The sequence below is a fragment of the Sinohyriopsis cumingii genome, chromosome 16, assembly GCF_028554795.1.
Source record: "Sinohyriopsis cumingii isolate HCF-2022 chromosome 16, ASM2855479v2, whole genome shotgun sequence".
Lineage (NCBI taxonomy): Eukaryota > Metazoa > Mollusca > Bivalvia > Unionida > Unionidae > Sinohyriopsis > Sinohyriopsis cumingii.
The window spans coordinates 65,872,085-65,895,682 of NC_142976.1; the positions used below are offsets into that span (position 1 = coordinate 65,872,085).

At 40.3% G+C, this 23,598-nt stretch overlaps 7 non-coding genes across 7 annotated transcripts; all 7 read right to left on the reverse strand.

Annotated features, from left to right (window-relative positions):
- Window positions 1-2,536: 2,536 nt before the first annotated feature.
- Window positions 2,537-2,643, reverse strand: LOC149780644 (U6 spliceosomal RNA). Its single transcript, XR_016415280.1, has one exon. It is a non-coding gene; the product is annotated as a U6 spliceosomal RNA (small nuclear RNA).
- Window positions 2,644-5,649: 3,006 nt separating this feature from the next.
- Window positions 5,650-5,756, reverse strand: LOC149780645 (U6 spliceosomal RNA). Its single transcript, XR_016415282.1, has one exon. It is a non-coding gene; the product is annotated as a U6 spliceosomal RNA (small nuclear RNA).
- Window positions 5,757-8,761: 3,005 nt separating this feature from the next.
- On the reverse strand, window positions 8,762-8,868 carry LOC149780646 (U6 spliceosomal RNA). The gene has a single exon (XR_016415283.1). It is a non-coding gene; the product is annotated as a U6 spliceosomal RNA (small nuclear RNA).
- Window positions 8,869-11,872: 3,004 nt separating this feature from the next.
- Window positions 11,873-11,979, reverse strand: LOC149780647 (U6 spliceosomal RNA). The gene has a single exon (XR_016415284.1). It is a non-coding gene; the product is annotated as a U6 spliceosomal RNA (small nuclear RNA).
- A 3,004-nt stretch (window positions 11,980-14,983) lies between these two features.
- Window positions 14,984-15,090, reverse strand: LOC149780648 (U6 spliceosomal RNA). The gene has a single exon (XR_016415285.1). It is a non-coding gene; the product is annotated as a U6 spliceosomal RNA (small nuclear RNA).
- A 3,004-nt stretch (window positions 15,091-18,094) lies between these two features.
- On the reverse strand, window positions 18,095-18,201 carry LOC149780649 (U6 spliceosomal RNA). The gene has a single exon (XR_016415286.1). It is a non-coding gene; the product is annotated as a U6 spliceosomal RNA (small nuclear RNA).
- A 3,018-nt stretch (window positions 18,202-21,219) lies between these two features.
- LOC149780650 (U6 spliceosomal RNA) lies at window positions 21,220-21,326 on the reverse strand. The gene has a single exon (XR_016415287.1). It is a non-coding gene; the product is annotated as a U6 spliceosomal RNA (small nuclear RNA).
- Between the last annotated feature and the right edge of the window lie 2,272 nt (window positions 21,327-23,598).

Consider the following 23,598-nt stretch of genomic DNA (forward strand, 5'->3'; position numbering starts at 1 on the left):
ACATCTGAAGCGTACTTTCGTGACAGAAAAAGTCGAGGCCACTCCAACTGCGCAGTGACCGCAATTTGATTACAATTATATCTCCACTGGCCCACGTGAAGCTCTGAGAAGAACCGCTTAGGGGTCATGTTCCGGTGACATACGTTATTAGCATAATCGCTAATTTTATCAGCCAATCAGATGAAGGCTTTTACCTTGGCGTTTGGGAGACTGATTAGTACGGCAGAAGCTCATCAATGTGTTCCCAACGATTTGGTTTACTTTTTGAAATTGTATGAAAGCGGCATTTCCCTTGGCTAATTCAAAGGTCTCCAGAACATGGCCCCTAAGCGGTCGCTTTCAGAGCTTCACGTAGGACAGTGGAGATCTCATTCACATGAGACTGCAGTGACTGAGAAGCTGCAAATAAAAACAAGTAGTTCGTTGATTCGCATCCGCTCGGTTGATCTAACCTGGTTCACGGCCGCTATGAAGCTACCACCAATATGTGTCATTTTACGTAAAATTACTATAGGCGACCAGTCATCTTCGCTAGCCAAGGTTTCCATATCTTAAGCCTATCTACACCTTGGCGGATGGAGCAGGCATTTGTGTGCTCTGGGCGTGTGAATTTAATTGCATGCAGAGGAAAACCACCGCATCCTACCAAACCTAAATTGTTCAAGTTTGAACCTGTTCCTAGATGATCGAGACAAGAGGAGCACACAACTTAAATCGACCCATACATACGCAGTTTAACACTGTCGGTCTGTGCTTGTACAAATACACATCACTCAAATACACCTGTAATGGCTTTTCTTTGGTACGTTGTCATACCTTCGATGTTAAACTTCCAAAGAATCCTTTTGAAGTAAATTGCCTCCACCCTTTTCGGCCCATCTACAATGTACCACGGTTACACGCTATTGATTAGTTGGCATTACATCCCAAGGGAGGGAACTCACGAAATCCAGTCAATGTCCCTAGGACAAAGCACTAATATATCTGCTCGATCCGCCAAGGTGTAAATTGGGTTAACATATCGGAACCTTGGCTAGCGAAGATGGGGACCAGTTCATGTTGGAAAAAGTCGAGTGGCAGCTAAACGTTGTAAGTTTCGGTGTTTTTGAAAACACGTCACTTCTATTTAGGGGGCGCTCTACAGATATTATGAACTTATAAGAAAACGATTGGTGTATGGTGTAGTTGCTTACATAGGCAACATGCTCAGTGAGAGAATATTGGCATATTTCTGTGTTACGTTAATGTGCTGTGACTGAAATTTCTTTGTATATTGTCTCAAAATACCCCTCCCTCACAAAAACAGCAAAAAAAAAAAAAAAAAAAAAAAAAAAAACCTTACTGGTACTTATTTTCTTTGAAATACATTTCAACCGTATGCGTTGTGAGTTGGGGATATTTCTCTTCTCCCGAACATCGCTGGATTTAAATTTTTTTAATTGTTCTATACGGCAAAGTAACATAATCAAGAACACATTTACGCTAAATTGAAATGCAGAATATATTACAAGCCAGGGGTCATTACTTGACCGAGCGTTGTCAGACACTAGCGTGATACCCGATAGAAGTCATAAGTTTACCCCAAATTTACAAAGACTTCCATACAACTTCAGTTGTAAATTATAAAGCCCAACGTGTCCATTATATGCATAAATTTTACTTTAATCAATGCAAGACCACAGAGCTCACAACCTGCCAAATATATACTGTTACACGCACACGGGTATTTACTTGACCGAGCGGTTGTCAAACCCTGGCGCGATTCTCGCTAGAAGTCATAAGTTTCCCCGACTTTCCAAAGACTTCCATACAACCTCAGTTGTAAATCAGAAAGCCCGACGTGTCCATTCTATACCTAAATTTTCCTCTAATTAAATGCAAGACCACGGATAAACCAAACTGTCAACTATCTATCAACCGTACATCTGCGTGTTTTGGCTTCATTATGTTTCCGCACCACCAACCGTTCACGCCTTAGAACATATATGAGTACTCCCTAACAATGGGAACTATTTTAACTCCGCCACCTTAGGCCAGTCAATGTATGCTTTCCAGGCACATTTCGCCGATATAACTGCACCATATTCGCCCGCATGGCGACATAAACGGTCTCTGCCAAGTCCCTTTTTATTTATGCCCTTGTGTAATTTACCGGTTTAATACCGTAAGTGCTGTCCTTGCAGTCACGCTACCAATGTATACCACTAGATTTTAATATGTACTATTTTACGAAAGGGACATTCATTCGGTTTTGGTCGCAATTCACTACTAGTGAACCATGGCATTATGGAGACTCACTAACACTTTACTCCGCGAAGTTTGCTCCTAGTCATTGGCCAATTATTTCGGGCAAAGGAATATTTATATTGCACCAAATTCCAATTATCAGACAAGTAATCACACAAATCTAAGAATTCCTTAAAACGGGGCGCTATAACCAAAGCGCATACTCCAAATTTATTACAATATGATCAAGTCGAAATTAATATGAAACTTACACGTTCCATACTGTTTCGTGAATTTTGATAATGAAATTAAAAATATGGAACGCTTCACGAATTTGCGTGTCATCCTTGCGCAGGGGCCATGCTAATCTTCTCTGTATCGTTCCAATTTTAGTATATGTACTGCCGAAGCAAGTACGATATACCATACCTGTTAATTTCCTTATTAAATGCATTTTCACGTAACATTTAAAGGAGAGGTACATGTACATTTGCATAACCGTGCACAGCGGGAAAACGTTGCAAAACGTTGGAGCAGTTAACTTCCTTTATTGCCGGTGGGGAAATATTCCAGGATGTCAAAAATAAAATAAACATACACATAAAAACCTTATTAAAATTACGTTGCTAGCATGAGTTTCATTTGCCATATAGCCTAATTTGAAACCACACGAACAAAAGAATCATTTACAATATTTTAAACATTCAAACACGGTCGTTAAGGTGACCAAAACGTAGATCTCTTTATTCTCCACTTACATCAATGGTTCTTCGTCTAGATGCATTCTGCGCCACATGCCGTTATATAGGTAGTCCGAATAGAATACGTTTCTTTTCTTGCGGAGACATTTAGGCATAACAAAATGTGTGATTTTACTGCGCCGGCATACATCTGAAGCGTACTTTCGTGACAGAAAAAGTCGAGGCCACTCCAACTGCGCAGTGACCGCAATTTGATTACAATTATATCTCCACTGGCCCACGTGAAGCTCTGAGAAGAACCGCTTAGGGGTCATGTTCCGGTGACATACGTTATTAGCATAATCGCTAATTTTATCAGCCAATCAGATGAAGGCTTTTACCTTGGCGTTTGGGAGACTGATTAGTACGGCAGAAGCTCATCAATGTGTTCCCAACGATTTGGTTTACTTTTTGAAATTGTATGAAAGCGGCATTTCCCTTGGCTAATTCAAAGGTCTCCAGAACATGGCCCCTAAGCGGTCGCTTTCAGAGCTTCACGTAGGACAGTGGAGATCTCATTCACATGAGACTGCAGTGACTGAGAAGCTGCAAATAAAAACAAGTAGTTCGTTGATTCGCATCCGCTCGGTTGATCTAACCTGGTTCACGGCCGCTATGAAGCTACCACCAATATGTGTCATTTTACGTAAAATTACTATAGGCGACCAGTCATCTTCGCTAGCCAAGGTTTCCATATCTTAAGCCTATCTACACCTTGGCGGATGGAGCAGGCATTTGTGTGCTCTGGGCGTGTGAATTTAATTGCATGCAGAGGAAAACCACCGCATCCTACCAAACCTAAATTGTTCAAGTTTGAACCTGTTCCTAGATGATCGAGACAAGAGGAGCACACAACTTAAATCGACCCATACATACGCAGTTTAACACTGTCGGTCTGTGCTTGTACAAATACACATCACTCAAATACACCTGTAATGGCTTTTCTTTGGTACGTTGTCATACCTTCGATGTTAAACTTCCAAAGAATCCTTTTGAAGTAAATTGCCTCCACCCTTTTCGGCCCATCTACAATGTACCACGGTTACACGCTATTGATTAGTTGGCATTACATCCCAAGGGAGGCAACTCACGAAATCCAGTCAATGTCCCTAGGACAAAGCACTAATATATCTGCTCGATCCGCCAAGGTGTAAATTGGGTTAACATATCGGAACCTTGGCTAGCGAAGATGGGGACCAGTTCATGTTGGAAAAAGTCGAGTGGCAGCTAAACGTTGTAAGTTTCGGTGTTTTTGAAAACACGTCACTTCTATTTAGGGGGCGCTCTACAGATATTATGAACTTATAAGAAAACGATTGGTGTATGGTGTAGTTGCTTACATAGGCAACATGCTCAGTGAGAGAATATTGGCATATTTCTGTGTTACGTTAATGTGCTGTGACTGAAATTTCTTTGTATATTGTCTCAAAATACCCCTCCCTCACAAAAACAGCAAAAAAAAAAAAAAAAAAAAAAAAAAAACCTTACTGGTACTTATTTTCTTTGAAATACATTTCAACCGTATGCGTTGTGAGTTGGGGATATTTCTCTTCTCCCGAACATCGCTGGATTTAAATTTTTTTAATTGTTCTATACGGCAAAGTAACATAATCAAGAACACATTTACGCTAAATTGAAATGCAGAATATATTACAAGCCAGGGGTCATTACTTGACCGAGCGTTGTCAGACACTAGCGTGATACCCGATAGAAGTCATAAGTTTACCCCAAATTTACAAAGACTTCCATACAACTTCAGTTGTAAATTATAAAGCCCAACGTGTCCATTATATGCATAAATTTTACTTTAATCAATGCAAGACCACAGAGCTCACAACCTGCCAAATATATACTGTTACACGCACACGGGTATTTACTTGACCGAGCGGTTGTCAAACCCTGGCGCGATTCTCGCTAGAAGTCATAAGTTTCCCCGACTTTCCAAAGACTTCCATACAACCTCAGTTGTAAATCAGAAAGCCCGACGTGTCCATTCTATACCTAAATTTTCCTCTAATTAAATGCAAGACCACGGATAAACCAAACTGTCAACTATCTATCAACCGTACATCTGCGTGTTTTGGCTTCATTATGTTTCCGCACCACCAACCGTTCACGCCTTAGAACATATATGAGTACTCCCTAACAATGGGAACTATTTTAACTCCGCCACCTTAGGCCAGTCAATGTATGCTTTCCAGGCACATTTCGCCGATATAACTGCACCATATTCGCCCGCATGGCGACATAAACGGTCTCTGCCAAGTCCCTTTTTATTTATGCCCTTGTGTAATTTACCGGTTTAATACCGTAAGTGCTGTCCTTGCAGTCACGCTACCAATGTATACCACTAGATTTTAATATGTACTATTTTACGAAAGGGACATTCATTCGGTTTTGGTCGCAATTCACTACTAGTGAACCATGGCATTATGGAGACTCACTAACACTTTACTCCGCGAAGTTTGCTCCTAGTCATTGGCCAATTATTTCGGGCAAAGGAATATTTATATTGCACCAAATTCCAATTTATCAGACAAGTAATCACACAAATCTAAGAATTCCTTAAAACGGGGCGCTATAACCAAAGCGCATACTCCAAATTTATTACAATATGATCAAGTCGAAATTAATATGAAACTTACACGTTCCATACTGTTTCGTGAATTTTGATAATGAAATTAAAAATATGGAACGCTTCACGAATTTGCGTGTCATCCTTGCGCAGGGGCCATGCTAATCTTCTCTGTATCGTTCCAATTTTAGTATATGTACTGCCGAAGCAAGTACGATATACCATACCTGTTAATTTCCTTATTAAATGCATTTTCACGTAACATTTAAAGGAGAGGTACATGTACATTTGCATAACCGTGCACAGCGGGAAAACGTTGCAAAACGTTGGAGCAGTTAACTTCCTTTATTGCCGGTGGGGAAATATTCCAGGATGTCAAAAATAAAATAAACATACACATAAAAACCTTATTAAAATTACGTTGCTAGCATGAGTTTCATTTGCCATATAGCCTAATTTGAAACCACACGAACAAAAGAATCATTTACAATATTTTAAACATTCAAACACGGTCGTTAAGGTGACCAAAACGTAGATCTCTTTATTCTCCACTTACATCAATGGTTCTTCGTCTAGATGCATTCTGCGCCACATGCCGTTATATAGGTAGTCCGAATAGAATACGTTTCTTTTCTTGCGGAGACATTTAGGCATAACAAAATGTGTGATTTTACTGCGCCGGCATACATCTGAAGCGTACTTTCGTGACAGAAAAAGTCGAGGCCACTCCAACTGCGCAGTGACCGCAATTTGATTACAATTATATCTCCACTGGCCCACGTGAAGCTCTGAGAAGAACCGCTTAGGGGTCATGTTCCGGTGACATACGTTATTAGCATAATCGCTAATTTTATCAGCCAATCAGATGAAGGCTTTTACCTTGGCGTTTGGGAGACTGATTAGTACGGCAGAAGCTCATCAATGTGTTCCCAACGATTTGGTTTACTTTTTGAAATTGTATGAAAGCGGCATTTCCCTTGGCTAATTCAAAGGTCTCCAGAACATGGCCCCTAAGCGGTCGCTTTCAGAGCTTCACGTAGGACAGTGGAGATCTCATTCACATGAGACTGCAGTGACTGAGAAGCTGCAAATAAAAACAAGTAGTTCGTTGATTCGCATCCGCTCGGTTGATCTAACCTGGTTCACGGCCGCTATGAAGCTACCACCAATATGTGTCATTTTACGTAAAATTACTATAGGCGACCAGTCATCTTCGCTAGCCAAGGTTTCCATATCTTAAGCCTATCTACACCTTGGCGGATGGAGCAGGCATTTGTGTGCTCTGGGCGTGTGAATTTAATTGCATGCAGAGGAAAACCACCGCATCCTACCAAACCTAAATTGTTCAAGTTTGAACCTGTTCCTAGATGATCGAGACAAGAGGAGCACACAACTTAAATCGACCCATACATACGCAGTTTAACACTGTCGGTCTGTGCTTGTACAAATACACATCACTCAAATACACCTGTAATGGCTTTTCTTTGGTACGTTGTCATACCTTCGATGTTAAACTTCCAAAGAATCCTTTTGAAGTAAATTGCCTCCACCCTTTTCGGCCCATCTACAATGTACCACGGTTACACGCTATTGATTAGTTGGCATTACATCCCAAGGGAGGCAACTCACGAAATCCAGTCAATGTCCCTAGGACAAAGCACTAATATATCTGCTCGATCCGCCAAGGTGTAAATTGGGTTAACATATCGGAACCTTGGCTAGCGAAGATGGGGACCAGTTCATGTTGGAAAAAGTCGAGTGGCAGCTAAACGTTGTAAGTTTCGGTGTTTTTGAAAACACGTCACTTCTATTTAGGGGGCGCTCTACAGATATTATGAACTTATAAGAAAACGATTGGTGTATGGTGTAGTTGCTTACATAGGCAACATGCTCAGTGAGAGAATATTGGCATATTTCTGTGTTACGTTAATGTGCTGTGACTGAAATTTCTTTGTATATTGTCTCAAAATACCCCTCCCTCACAAAAACAGCAAAAAAAAAAAAAAAAAAAAAAAAAAAACCTTACTGGTACTTATTTTCTTTGAAATACATTTCAACCGTATGCGTTGTGAGTTGGGGATATTTCTCTTCTCCCGAACATCGCTGGATTTAAATTTTTTTAATTGTTCTATACGGCAAAGTAACATAATCAAGAACACATTTACGCTAAATTGAAATGCAGAATATATTACATGCCAGGGGTCATTACTTGACCGAGCGTTGTCAGACACTAGCGTGATACCCGATAGAAGTCATAAGTTTACCCCAAATTTACAAAGACTTCCATACAACTTCAGTTGTAAATTATAAAGCCCAACGTGTCCATTATATGCATAAATTTTACTTTAATCAATGCAAGACCACAGAGCTCACAACCTGCCAAATATATACTGTTACACGCACACGGGTATTTACTTGACCGAGCGGTTGTCAAACCCTGGCGCGATTCTCGCTAGAAGTCATAAGTTTCCCCGACTTTCCAAAGACTTCCATACAACCTCAGTTGTAAATCAGAAAGCCCGACGTGTCCATTCTATACCTAAATTTTCCTCTAATTAAATGCAAGACCACGGATAAACCAAACTGTCAACTATCTATCAACCGTACATCTGCGTGTTTTGGCTTCATTATGTTTCCGCACCACCAACCGTTCACGCCTTAGAACATATATGAGTACTCCCTAACAATGGGAACTATTTTAACTCCGCCACCTTAGGCCAGTCAATGTATGCTTTCCAGGCACATTTCGCCGATATAACTGCACCATATTCGCCCGCATGGCGACATAAACGGTCTCTGCCAAGTCCCTTTTTATTTATGCCCTTGTGTAATTTACCGGTTTAATACCGTAAGTGCTGTCCTTGCAGTCACGCTACCAATGTATACCACTAGATTTTAATATGTACTATTTTACGAAAGGGACATTCATTCGGTTTTGGTCGCAATTCACTACTAGTGAACCATGGCATTATGGAGACTCACTAACACTTTACTCCGCGAAGTTTGCTCCTAGTCATTGGCCAATTATTTCGGGCAAAGAAATATTTATATTGCACCAAATTCCAATTATCAGACAAGTAATCACACAAATCTAAGAATTCCTTAAAACGGGGCGCTATAACCAAAGCGCATACTCCAAATTTATTACAATATGATCAAGTCGAAATTAATATGAAACTTACACGTTCCATACTGTTTCGTGAATTTTGATAATGAAATTAAAAATATGGAACGCTTCACGAATTTGCGTGTCATCCTTGCGCAGGGGCCATGCTAATCTTCTCTGTATCGTTCCAATTTTAGTATATGTACTGCCGAAGCAAGTACGATATACCATACCTGTTAATTTCCTTATTAAATGCATTTTCACGTAACATTTAAAGGAGAGGTACATGTACATTTGCATAACCGTGCACAGCGGGAAAACGTTGCAAAACGTTGGAGCAGTTAACTTCCTTTATTGCCGGTGGGGAAATATTCCAGGATGTCAAAAATAAAATAAACATACACATAAAAACCTTATTAAAATTACGTTGCTAGCATGAGTTTCATTTGCCATATAGCCTAATTTGAAACCACACGAACAAAAGAATCATTTACAATATTTTAAACATTCAAACACGGTCGTTAAGGTGACCAAAACGTAGATCTCTTTATTCTCCACTTACATCAATGGTTCTTCGTCTAGATGCATTCTGCGCCACATGCCGTTATATAGGTAGTCCGAATAGAATACGTTTCTTTTCTTGCGGAGACATTTAGGCATAACAAAATGTGTGATTTTACTGCGCCGGCATACATCTGAAGCGTACTTTCGTGACAGAAAAAGTCGAGGCCACTCCAACTGCGCAGTGACCGCAATTTGATTACAATTATATCTCCACTGGCCCACGTGAAGCTCTGAGAAGAACCGCTTAGGGGTCATGTTCCGGTGACATACGTTATTAGCATAATCGCTAATTTTATCAGCCAATCAGATGAAGGCTTTTACCTTGGCGTTTGGGAGACTGATTAGTACGGCAGAAGCTCATCAATGTGTTCCCAACGATTTGGTTTACTTTTTGAAATTGTATGAAAGCGGCATTTCCCTTGGCTAATTCAAAGGTCTCCAGAACATGGCCCCTAAGCGGTCGCTTTCAGAGCTTCACGTAGGACAGTGGAGATCTCATTCACATGAGACTGCAGTGACTGAGAAGCTGCAAATAAAAACAAGTAGTTCGTTGATTCGCATCCGCTCGGTTGATCTAACCTGGTTCACGGCCGCTATGAAGCTACCACCAATATGTGTCATTTTACGTAAAATTACTATAGGCGACCAGTCATCTTCGCTAGCCAAGGTTTCCATATCTTAAGCCTATCTACACCTTGGCGGATGGAGCAGGCATTTGTGTGCTCTGGGCGTGTGAATTTAATTGCATGCAGAGGAAAACCACCGCATCCTACCAAACCTAAATTGTTCAAGTTTGAACCTGTTCCTAGATGATCGAGACAAGAGGAGCACACAACTTAAATCGACCCATACATACGCAGTTTAACACTGTCGGTCTGTGCTTGTACAAATACACATCACTCAAATACACCTGTAATGGCTTTTCTTTGGTACGTTGTCATACCTTCGATGTTAAACTTCCAAAGAATCCTTTTGAAGTAAATTGCCTCCACCCTTTTCGGCCCATCTACAATGTACCACGGTTACACGCTATTGATTAGTTGGCATTACATCCCAAGGGAGGCAACTCACGAAATCCAGTCAATGTCCCTAGGACAAAGCACTAATATATCTGCTCGATCCGCCAAGGTGTAAATTGGGTTAACATATCGGAACCTTGGCTAGCGAAGATGGGGACCAGTTCATGTTGGAAAAAGTCGAGTGGCAGCTAAACGTTGTAAGTTTCGGTGTTTTTGAAAACACGTCACTTCTATTTAGGGGGCGCTCTACAGATATTATGAACTTATAAGAAAACGATTGGTGTATGGTGTAGTTGCTTACATAGGCAACATGCTCAGTGAGAGAATATTGGCATATTTCTGTGTTACGTTAATGTGCTGTGACTGAAATTTCTTTGTATATTGTCTCAAAATACCCCTCCCTCACAAAAACAGCAAAAAAAAAAAAAAAAAAAAAAAAAAACCTTACTGGTACTTATTTTCTTTGAAATACATTTCAACCGTATGCGTTGTGAGTTGGGGATATTTCTCTTCTCCCGAACATCGCTGGATTTAAATTTTTTTAATTGTTCTATACGGCAAAGTAACATAATCAAGAACACATTTACGCTAAATTGAAATGCAGAATATATTACAAGCCAGGGGTCATTACTTGACCGAGCGTTGTCAGACACTAGCGTGATACCCGATAGAAGTCATAAGTTTACCCCAAATTTACAAAGACTTCCATACAACTTCAGTTGTAAATTATAAAGCCCAACGTGTCCATTATATGCATAAATTTTACTTTAATCAATGCAAGACCACAGAGCTCACAACCTGCCAAATATATACTGTTACACGCACACGGGTATTTACTTGACCGAGCGGTTGTCAAACCCTGGCGCGATTCTCGCTAGAAGTCATAAGTTTCCCCGACTTTCCAAAGACTTCCATACAACCTCAGTTGTAAATCAGAAAGCCCGACGTGTCCATTCTATACCTAAATTTTCCTCTAATTAAATGCAAGACCACGGATAAACCAAACTGTCAACTATCTATCAACCGTACATCTGCGTGTTTTGGCTTCATTATGTTTCCGCACCACCAACCGTTCACGCCTTAGAACATATATGAGTACTCCCTAACAATGGGAACTATTTTAACTCCGCCACCTTAGGCCAGTCAATGTATGCTTTCCAGGCACATTTCGCCGATATAACTGCACCATATTCGCCCGCATGGCGACATAAACGGTCTCTGCCAAGTCCCTTTTTATTTATGCCCTTGTGTAATTTACCGGTTTAATACCGTAAGTGCTGTCCTTGCAGTCACGCTACCAATGTATACCACTAGATTTTAATATGTACTATTTTACGAAAGGGACATTCATTCGGTTTTGGTCGCAATTCACTACTAGTGAACCATGGCATTATGGAGACTCACTAACACTTTACTCCGCGAAGTTTGCTCCTAGTCATTGGCCAATTATTTCGGGCAAAGGAATATTTATATTGCACCAAATTCCAATTATCAGACAAGTAATCACACAAATCTAAGAATTCCTTAAAACGGGGCGCTATAACCAAAGCGCATACTCCAAATTTATTACAATATGATCAAGTCGAAATTAATATGAAACTTACACGTTCCATACTGTTTCGTGAATTTTGATAATGAAATTAAAAATATGGAACGCTTCACGAATTTGCGTGTCATCCTTGCGCAGGGGCCATGCTAATCTTCTCTGTATCGTTCCAATTTTAGTATATGTACTGCCGAAGCAAGTACGATATACCATACCTGTTAATTTCCTTATTAAATGCATTTTCACGTAACATTTAAAGGAGAGGTACATGTACATTTGCATAACCGTGCACAGCGGGAAAACGTTGCAAAACGTTGGAGCAGTTAACTTCCTTTATTGCCGGTGGGGAAATATTCCAGGATGTCAAAAATAAAATAAACATACACATAAAAACCTTATTAAAATTACGTTGCTAGCATGAGTTTCATTTGCCATATAGCCTAATTTGAAACCACACGAACAAAAGAATCATTTACAATATTTTAAACATTCAAACACGGTCGTTAAGGTGACCAAAACGTAGATCTCTTTATTCTCCACTTACATCAATGGTTCTTCGTCTAGATGCATTCTGCGCCACATGCCGTTATATAGGTAGTCCGAATAGAATACGTTTCTTTTCTTGCGGAGACATTTAGGCATAACAAAATGTGTGATTTTACTGCGCCGGCATACATCTGAAGCGTACTTTCGTGACAGAAAAAGTCGAGGCCACTCCAACTGCGCAGTGACCGCAATTTGATTACAATTATATCTCCACTGGCCCACGTGAAGCTCTGAGAAGAACCGCTTAGGGGTCATGTTCCGGTGACATACGTTATTAGCATAATCGCTAATTTTATCAGCCAATCAGATGAAGGCTTTTACCTTGGCGTTTGGGAGACTGATTAGTACGGCAGAAGCTCATCAATGTGTTCCCAACGATTTGGTTTACTTTTTGAAATTGTATGAAAGCGGCATTTCCCTTGGCTAATTCAAAGGTCTCCAGAACATGGCCCCTAAGCGGTCGCTTTCAGAGCTTCACGTAGGACAGTGGAGATCTCATTCACATGAGACTGCAGTGACTGAGAAGCTGCAAATAAAAACAAGTAGTTCGTTGATTCGCATCCGCTCGGTTGATCTAACCTGGTTCACGGCCGCTATGAAGCTACCACCAATATGTGTCATTTTACGTAAAATTACTATAGGCGACCAGTCATCTTCGCTAGCCAAGGTTTCCATATCTTAAGCCTATCTACACCTTGGCGGATGGAGCAGGCATTTGTGTGCTCTGGGCGTGTGAATTTAATTGCATGCAGAGGAAAACCACCGCATCCTACCAAACCTAAATTGTTCAAGTTTGAACCTGTTCCTAGATGATCGAGACAAGAGGAGCACACAACTTAAATCGACCCATACATACGCAGTTTAACACTGTCGGTCTGTGCTTGTACAAATACACATCACTCAAATACACCTGTAATGGCTTTTCTTTGGTACGTTGTCATACCTTCGATGTTAAACTTCCAAAGAATCCTTTTGAAGTAAATTGCCTCCACCCTTTTCGGCCCATCTACAATGTACCACGGTTACACGCTATTGATTAGTTGGCATTACATCCCAAGGGAGGCAACTCACGAAATCCAGTCAATGTCCCTAGGACAAAGCACTAATATATCTGCTCGATCCGCCAAGGTGTAAATTGGGTTAACATATCGGAACCTTGGCTAGCGAAGATGGGGACCAGTTCATGTTGGAAAAAGTCGAGTGGCAGCTAAACGTTGTAAGTTTCGGTGTTTTTGAAAACACGTCACTTCTATTTAGGGGGCGCTCTACAGATATTATGAACTTATAAGAAAACGATTGGTGTATGGTGTAGTTGCTTACATAGGCAACATGCTCAGTGAGAGAATATTGGCATATTTCTGTGTTACGTTAATGTGCTGTGACTGAAATTTCTTTGTATATTGTCTCAAAATACCCCTCCCTCACAAAAACAGCAAAAAAAAAAAAAAAAAAAAAAAAAAACCTTACTGGTACTTATTTTCTTTGAAATACATTTCAACCGTATGCGTTGTGAGTTGGGGATATTTCTCTTCTCCCGAACATCGCTGGATTTAAATTTTTTTAATTGTTCTATACGGCAAAGTAACATAATCAAGAACACATTTACGCTAAATTGAAATGCAGAATATATTACAAGCCAGGGGTCATTACTTGACCGAGCGTTGTCAGACACTAGCGTGATACCCGATAGAAGTCATAAGTTTACCCCAAATTTACAAAGACTTCCATACAACTTCAGTTGTAAATTATAAAGCCCAACGTGTCCATTATATGCATAAATTTTACTTTAATCAATGCAAGACCACAGAGCTCACAACCTGCCAAATATATACTGTTACACGCACACGGGTATTTACTTGACCGAGCGGTTGTCAAACCCTGGCGCGATTCTCGCTAGAAGTCATAAGTTTCCCCGACTTTCCAAAGACTTCCATACAACCTCAGTTGTAAATCAGAAAGCCCGACGTGTCCATTCTATACCTAAATTTTCCTCTAATTAAATGCAAGACCACGGATAAACCAAACTGTCAACTATCTATCAACCGTACATCTGCGTGTTTTGGCTTCATTATGTTTCCGCACCACCAACCGTTCACGCCTTAGAACATATATGAGTACTCCCTAACAATGGGAACTATTTTAACTCCGCCACCTTAGGCCAGTCAATGTATGCTTTCCAGGCACATTTCGCCGATATAACTGCACCATATTCGCCCGCATGGCGACATAAACGGTCTCTGCCAAGTCCCTTTTTATTTATGCCCTTGTGTAATTTACCGGTTTAATACCGTAAGTGCTGTCCTTGCAGTCACGCTACCAATGTATACCACTAGATTTTAATATGTACTATTTTACGAAAGGGACATTCATTCGGTTTTGGTCGCAATTCACTACTAGTGAACCATGGCATTATGGAGACTCACTAACACTTTACTCCGCGAAGTTTGCTCCTAGTCATTGGCCAATTATTTCGGGCAAAGGAATATTTATATTGCACCAAATTCCAATTATCAGACAAGTAATCACACAAATCTAAGAATTCCTTAAAACGGGGCGCTATAACCAAAGCGCATACTCCAAATTTATTACAATATGATCAAGTCGAAATTAATATGAAACTTACACGTTCCATACTGTTTCGTGAATTTTGATAATGAAATTAAAAATATGGAACGCTTCACGAATTTGCGTGTCATCCTTGCGCAGGGGCCATGCTAATCTTCTCTGTATCGTTCCAATTTTAGTATATGTACTGCCGAAGCAAGTACGATATACCATACCTGTTAATTTCCTTATTAAATGCATTTTCACGTAACATTTAAAGGAGAGGTACATGTACATTTGCATAACCGTGCACAGCGGGAAAACGTTGCAAAACGTTGGAGCAGTTAACTTCCTTTATTGCCGGTGGGGAAATATTCCAGGATGTCAAAAATAAAATAAACATACACATAAAAACCTTATTAAAATTACGTTGCTAGCATGAGTTTCATTTGCCATATAGCCTAATTTGAAACCACACGAACAAAAGAATCATTTACAATATTTTAAACATTCAAACACGGTCGTTAAGGTGACCAAAACGTAGATCTCTTTATTCTCCACTTACATCAATGGTTCTTCGTCTAGATGCATTCTGCGCCACATGCCGTTATATAGGTAGTCCGAATAGAATACGTTTCTTTTCTTGCGGAGACATTTAGGCATAACAAAATGTGTGATTTTACTGCGCCGGCATACATCTGAAGCGTACTTTCGTGACAGAAAAAGTCGAGGCCACTCCAACTGCGCAGTGACCGCAATTTGATTACAATTATATCTCCACTGGCCCACGTGAAGCTCTGAGAAGAACCGCTTAGGGGTCATGTTCCGGTGACATACGTTATTAGCATAATCGCTAATTTTATCAGCCAATCAGATGAAGGCTTTTACCTTGGCGTTTGGGAGACTGATTAGTACGGCAGAAGCTCATCAATGTGTTCCCAACGATTTGGTTTACTTTTTGAAATTGTATGAAAGCGGCATTTCCCTTGGCTAATTCAAAGGTCTCCAGAACATGGCCCCTAAGCGGTCGCTTTCAGAGCTTCACGTAGGACAGTGGAGATCTCATTCACATGAGACTGCAGTGACTGAGAAGCTGCAAATAAAAACAAGTAGTTCGTTGATTCGCATCCGCTCGGTTGATCTAACCTGGTTCACGGCCGCTATGAAGCTACCACCAATATGTGTCATTTTACGTAAAATTACTATAGGCGACCAGTCATCTTCGCTAGCCAAGGTTTCCATATCTTAAGCCTATCTACACCTTGGCGGATGGAGCAGGCATTTGTGTGCTCTGGGCGTGTGAATTTAATTGCATGCAGAGGAAAACCACCGCATCCTACCAAACCTAAATTGTTCAAGTTTGAACCTGTTCCTAGATGATCGAGACAAGAGGAGCACACAACTTAAATCGACCCATACATACGCAGTTTAACACTGTCGGTCTGTGCTTGTACAAATACACATCACTCAAATACACCTGTAATGGCTTTTCTTTGGTACGTTGTCATACCTTCGATGTTAAACTTCCAAAGAATCCTTTTGAAGTAAATTGCCTCCACCCTTTTCGGCCCATCTACAATGTACCACGGTTACACGCTATTGATTAGTTGGCATTACATCCCAAGGGAGGCAACTCACGAAATCCAGTCAATGTCCCTAGGACAAAGCACTAATATATCTGCTCGATCCGCCAAGGTGTAAATTGGGTTAACATATCGGAACCTTGGCTAGCGAAGATGGGGACCAGTTCATGTTGGAAAAAGTCGAGTGGCAGCTAAACGTTGTAAGTTTCGGTGTTTTTGAAAACACGTCACTTCTATTTAGGGGGCGCTCTACAGATATTATGAACTTATAAGAAAACGATTGGTGTATGGTGTAGTTGCTTACATAGGCAACATGCTCAGTGAGAGAATATTGGCATATTTCTGTGTTACGTTAATGTGCTGTGACTGAAATTTCTTTGTATATTGTCTCAAAATACCCCTCCCTCACAAAAACAGCAAAAAAAAAAAAAAAAAAAAAAAAAAACCTTACTGGTACTTATTTTCTTTGAAATACATTTCAACCGTATGCGTTGTGAGTTGGGGATATTTCTCTTCTCCCGAACATCGCTGGATTTAAATTTTTTTAATTGTTCTATACGGCAAAGTAACATAATCAAGAACACATTTACGCTAAATTGAAATGCAGAATATATTACAAGCCAGGGGTCATTACTTGACCGAGCGTTGTCAGACACTAGCGTGATACCCGATAGAAGTCATAAGTTTACCCCAAATTTACAAAGACTTCCATACAACTTCAGTTGTAAATTATAAAGCCCAACGTGTCCATTATATGCATAAATTTTACTTTAATCAATGCAAGACCACAGAGCTCACAACCTGCCAAATATATACTGTTACACGCACACGGGTATTTACTTGACCGAGCGGTTGTCAAACCCTGGCGCGATTCTCGCTAGAAGTCATAAGTTTCCCCGACTTTCCAAAGACTTCCATACAACCTCAGTTGTAAATCAGAAAGCCCGACGTGTCCATTCTATACCTAAATTTTCCTCTAATTAAATGCAAGACCACGGATAAACCAAACTGTCAACTATCTATCAACCGTACATCTGCGTGTTTTGGCTTCATTATGTTTCCGCACCACCAACCGTTCACGCCTTAGAACATATATGAGTACTCCCTAACAATGGGAACTATTTTAACTCCGCCACCTTAGGCCAGTCAATGTATGCTTTCCAGGCACATTTCGCCGATATAACTGCACCATATTCGCCCGCATGGCGACATAAACGGTCTCTGCCAAGTCCCTTTTTATTTATGCCCTTGTGTAATTTACCGGTTTAATACCGTAAGTGCTGTCCTTGCAGTCACGCTACCAATGTATACCACTAGATTTTAATATGTACTATTTTACGAAAGGGACATTCATTCGGTTTTGGTCGCAATTCACTACTAGTGAACCATGGCATTATGGAGACTCACTAACACTTTACTCCGCGAAGTTTGCTCCTAGTCATTGGCCAATTATTTCGGGCAAAGGAATATTTATATTGCACCAAATTCCAATTATCAGACAAGTAATCACACAAATCTAAGAATTCCTTAAAACGGGGCGCTATAACCAAAGCGCATACTCCAAATTTATTACAATATGATCAAGTCGAAATTAATATGAAACTTACACGTTCCATACTGTTTCGTGAATTTTGATAATGAAATTAAAAATATGGAACGCTTCACGAATTTGCGTGTCATCCTTGCGCAGGGGCCATGCTAATCTTCTCTGTATCGTTCCAATTTTAGTATATGTACTGCCGAAGCAAGTACGATATACCATACCTGTTAATTTCCTTATTAAATGCATTTTCACGTAACATTTAAAGGAGAGGTACATGTACATTTGCATAACCGTGCACAGCGGGAAAACGTTGCAAAACGTTGGAACAGTTAACTTCCTTTATTGCCGGTGGGGAAATATTCCAGGATGTCAAAAATAAAATAAACATACACATAAAAACCTTATTAAAATTACGTTGCTAGCATGAGTTTCATTTGCCATATAGCCTAATTTGAAACCACACGAACAAAAGAATCATTTACAATATTTTAAACATTCAAACACGGTCGTTAAGGTGACCAAAACGTAGATCTCTTTATTCTCCACTTACATCAATGGTTCTTCGTCTAGATGCATTCTGCGCCACATGCCGTTATATAGGTAGTCCGAATAGAATACGTTTCTTTTCTTGCGGAGACATTTAGGCATAACAAAATGTGTGATTTTACTGCGCCGGCATACATCTGAAGCGTACTTTCGTGACAGAAAAAGTCGAGGCCACTCCAACTGCGCAGTGACCGCAATTTGATTACAATTATATCTCCACTGGCCCACGTGAAGCTCTGAGAAGAACCGCTTAGGGGTCATGTTCCGGTGACATACGTTATTAGCATAATCGCTAATTTTATCAGCCAATCAGATGAAGGCTTTTACCTTGGCGTTTGGGAGACTGATTAGTACGGCAGAAGCTCATCAATGTGTTCCCAACGATTTGGTTTACTTTTTGAAATTGTATGAAAGCGGCATTTCCCTTGGCTAATTCAAAGGTCTCCAGAACATGGCCCCTAAGCGGTCGCTTTCAGAGCTTCACGTAGGACAGTGGAGATCTCATTCACATGAGACTGCAGTGACTGAGAAGCTGCAAATAAAAACAAGTAGTTCGTTGATTCGCATCCGCTCGGTTGATCTAACCTGGTTCACGGCCGCTATGAAGCTACCACCAATATGTGTCATTTTACGTAAAATTACTATAGGCGACCAGTCATCTTCGCTAGCCAAGGTTTCCATATCTTAAGCCTATCTACACCTTGGCGGATGGAGCAGGCATTTGTGTGCTCTGGGCGTGTGAATTTAATTGCATGCAGAGGAAAACCACCGCATCCTACCAAACCTAAATTGTTCAAGTTTGAACCTGTTCCTAGATGATCGAGACAAGAGGAGCACACAACTTAAATCGACCCATACATACGCAGTTTAACACTGTCGGTCTGTGCTTGTACAAATACACATCACTCAAATACACCTGTAATGGCTTTTCTTTGGTACGTTGTCATACCTTCGATGTTAAACTTCCAAAGAATCCTTTTGAAGTAAATTGCCTCCACCCTTTTCGGCCCATCTACAATGTACCACGGTTACACGCTATTGATTAGTTGGCATTACATCCCAAGGGAGGCAACTCACGAAATCCAGTCAATGTCCCTAGGACAAAGCACTAATATATCTGCTCGATCCGCCAAGGTGTAAATTGGGTTAACATATCGGAACCTTGGCTAGCGAAGATGGGGACCAGTTCATGTTGGAAAAAGTCGAGTGGCAGCTAAACGTTGTAAGTTTCGGTGTTTTTGAAAACACGTCACTTCTATTTAGGGGGCGCTCTACAGATATTATGAACTTATAAGAAAACGATTGGTGTATGGTGTAGTTGCTTACATAGGCAACATGCTCAGTGAGAGAATATTGGCATATTTCTGTGTTACGTTAATGTGCTGTGACTGAAATTTCTTTGTATATTGTCTCAAAATACCCCTCCCTCACAAAAACAGCGAAAAAAAAAAAAAAAAAAAAAAAAAAAAAAAAAAAAAAAACCTTACTGGTACTTATTTTCTTTGAAATACATTTCAACCGTATGCGTTGTGAGTTGGGGATATTTCTCTTCTCCCGAACATCGCTGGATTTAAATTTTTTTAATTGTTCTATACGGCAAAGTAACATAATCAAGAACACATTTACGCTAAATTGAAATGCAGAATATATTACAAGCCAGGGGTCATTACTTGACCGAGCGTTGTCAGACACTAGCGTGATACCCGATAGAAGTCATAAGTTTACCCCAAATTTACAAAGACTTCCATACAACTTCAGTTGTAAATTATAAAGCCCAACGTGTCCATTATATGCATAAATTTTACTTTAATCAATGCAAGACCACAGAGCTCACAACCTGCCAAATATATACTGTTACACGCACACGGGTATTTACTTGACCGAGCGGTTGTCAAACCCTGGCGCGATTCTCGCTAGAAGTCATAAGTTTCCCCGACTTTCCAAAGACTTCCATACAACCTCAGTTGTAAATCAGAAAGCCCGACGTGTCCATTCTATACCTAAATTTTCCTCTAATTAAATGCAAGACCACGGATAAACCAAACTGTCAACTATCTATCAACCGTACATCTGCGTGTTTTGGCTTCATTATGTTTCCGCACCACCAACCGTTCACGCCTTAGAACATATATGAGTACTCCCTAACAATGGGAACTATTTTAACTCCGCCACCTTAGGCCAGTCAATGTATGCTTTCCAGGCACATTTCGCCGATATAACTGCACCATATTCGCCCGCATGGCGACATAAACGGTCTCTGCCAAGTCCCTTTTTATTTATGCCCTTGTGTAATTTACCGGTTTAATACCGTAAGTGCTGTCCTTGCAGTCACGCTACCAATGTATACCACTAGATTTTAATATGTACTATTTTACGAAAGGGACATTCATTCGGTTTTGGTCGCAATTCACTACTAGTGAACCATGGCATTATGGAGACTCACTAACACTTTACTCCGCGAAGTTTGCTCCTAGTCATTGGCCAATTATTTCGGGCAAAGGAATATTTATATTGCACCAAATTCCAATTATCAGACAAGTAATCACACAAATCTAAGAATTCCTTAAAACGGGGCGCTATAACCAAAGCGCATACTCCAAATTTATTACAATATGATCAAGTCGAAATTAATATGAAACTTACACGTTCCATACTGTTTCGTGAATTTTGATAATGAAATTAAAAATATGGAACGCTTCACGAATTTGCGTGTCATCCTTGCGCAGGGGCCATGCTAATCTTCTCTGTATCGTTCCAATTTTAGTATATGTACTGCCGAAGCAAGTACGATATACCATACCTGTTAATTTCCTTATTAAATGCATTTTCACGTAACATTTAAAGGAGAGGTACATGTACATTTGCATAACCGTGCACAGCGGGAAAACGTTGCAAAACGTTGGAGCAGTTAACTTCCTTTATTGCCGGTGGGGAAATATTCCAGGATGTCAAAAATAAAATAAACATACACATAAAAACCTTATTAAAATTACGTTGCTAGCATGAGTTTCATTTGCCATATAGCCTAATTTGAAACCACACGAACAAAAGAATCATTTACAATATTTTAAACATTCAAACACGGTCGTTAAGGTGACCAAAACGTAGATCTCTTTATTCTCCACTTACATCAATGGTTCTTCGTCTAGATGCATTCTGCGCCACATGCCGTTATATAGGTAGTCCGAATAGAATACGTTTCTTTTCTTGCGGAGACATTTAGGCATAACAAAATGTGTGATTTTACTGCGCCGGCATACATCTGAAGCGTACTTTCGTGACAGAAAAAGTCGAGGCCACTCCAACTGCGCAGTGACCGCAATTTGATTACAATTATATCTCCACTGGCCCACGTGAAGCTCTGAGAAGAACCGCTTAGGGGTCATGTTCCGGTGACATACGTTATTAGCATAATCGCTAATTTTATCAGCCAATCAGATGAAGGCTTTTACCTTGGCGTTTGGGAGACTGATTAGTACGGCAGAAGCTCATCAATGTGTTCCCAACGATTTGGTTTACTTTTTGAAATTGTATGAAAGCGGCATTTCCCTTGGCTAATTCAAAGGTCTCCAGAACATGGCCCCTAAGCGGTCGCTTTCAGAGCTTCACGTAGGACAGTGGAGATCTCATTCACATGAGACTGCAGTGACTGAGAAGCTGCAAATAAAAACAAGTAGTTCGTTGATTCGCATCCGCTCGGTTGATCTAACCTGGTTCACGGCCGCTATGAAGCTACCACCAATATGTGTCATTTTACGTAAAATTACTATAGGCGACCAGTCATCTTCGCTAGCCAAGGTTTCCATATCTTAAGCCTATCTACACCTTGGCGGATGGAGCAGGCATTTGTGTGCTCTGGGCGTGTGAATTTAATTGCATGCAGAGGAAAACCACCGCATCCTACCAAACCTAAATTGTTCAAGTTTGAACCTGTTCCTAGATGATCGAGACAAGAGGAGCACACAACTTAAATCGACCCATACATACGCAGTTTAACACTGTCGGTCTGTGCTTGTACAAATACACATCACTCAAATACACCTGTAATGGCTTTTCTTTGGTACGTTGTCATACCTTCGATGTTAAACTTCCAAAGAATCCTTTTGAAGTAAATTGCCTCCACCCTTTTCGGCCCATCTACAATGTACCACGGTTACACGCTATTGATTAGTTGGCATTACATCCCAAGGGAGGCAACTCACGAAATCCAGTCAATGTCCCTAGGACAAAGCACTAATATATCTGCTCGATCCGCCAAGGTGTAAATTGGGTTAACATATCGGAACCTTGGCTAGCGAAGATGGGGACCAGTTCATGTTGGAAAAAGTCGAGTGGCAGCTAAACGTTGTAAGTTTCGGTGTTTTTGAAAACACGTCACTTCTATTTAGGGGGCGCTCTACAGATATTATGAACTTATAAGAAAACGATTGGTGTATGGTGTAGTTGCTTACATAGGCAACATGCTCAGTGAGAGAATATTGGCATATTTCTGTGTTACGTTAATGTGCTGTGACTGAAATTTCTTTGTATATTGTCTCAAAATACCCCTCCCTCACAAAAACAGCAAAAAAAAAAAAAAAAAAAAAAAAAAACCTTACTGGTACTTATTTTCTTTGAAATACATTTCAACCGTATGCGTTGTGAGTTGGGGATATTTCTCTTCTCCCGAACATCGCTGGATTTAAATTTTTTTAATTGTTCTATACGGCAAAGTAACATAATCAAGAACACATTTACGCTAAATTGAAATGCAGAATATATTACAAGCCAGGGGTCATTACTTGACCGAGCGTTGTCAGACACTAGCGTGATACCCGATAGAAGTCATAAGTTTACCCCAAATTTACAAAGACTTCCATACAACTTCAGTTGTAAATTATAAAGCCCAACGTGTCCATTATATGCATAAATTTTACTTTAATCAATGCAAGACCACAGAGCTCACAACCTGCCAAATATATACTGTTACACGCACACGGGTATTTACTTGACCGAGCGGTTGTCAAACCCTGGCGCGATTCTCGCTAGAAGTCATAAGTTTCCCCGACTTTCCAAAGACT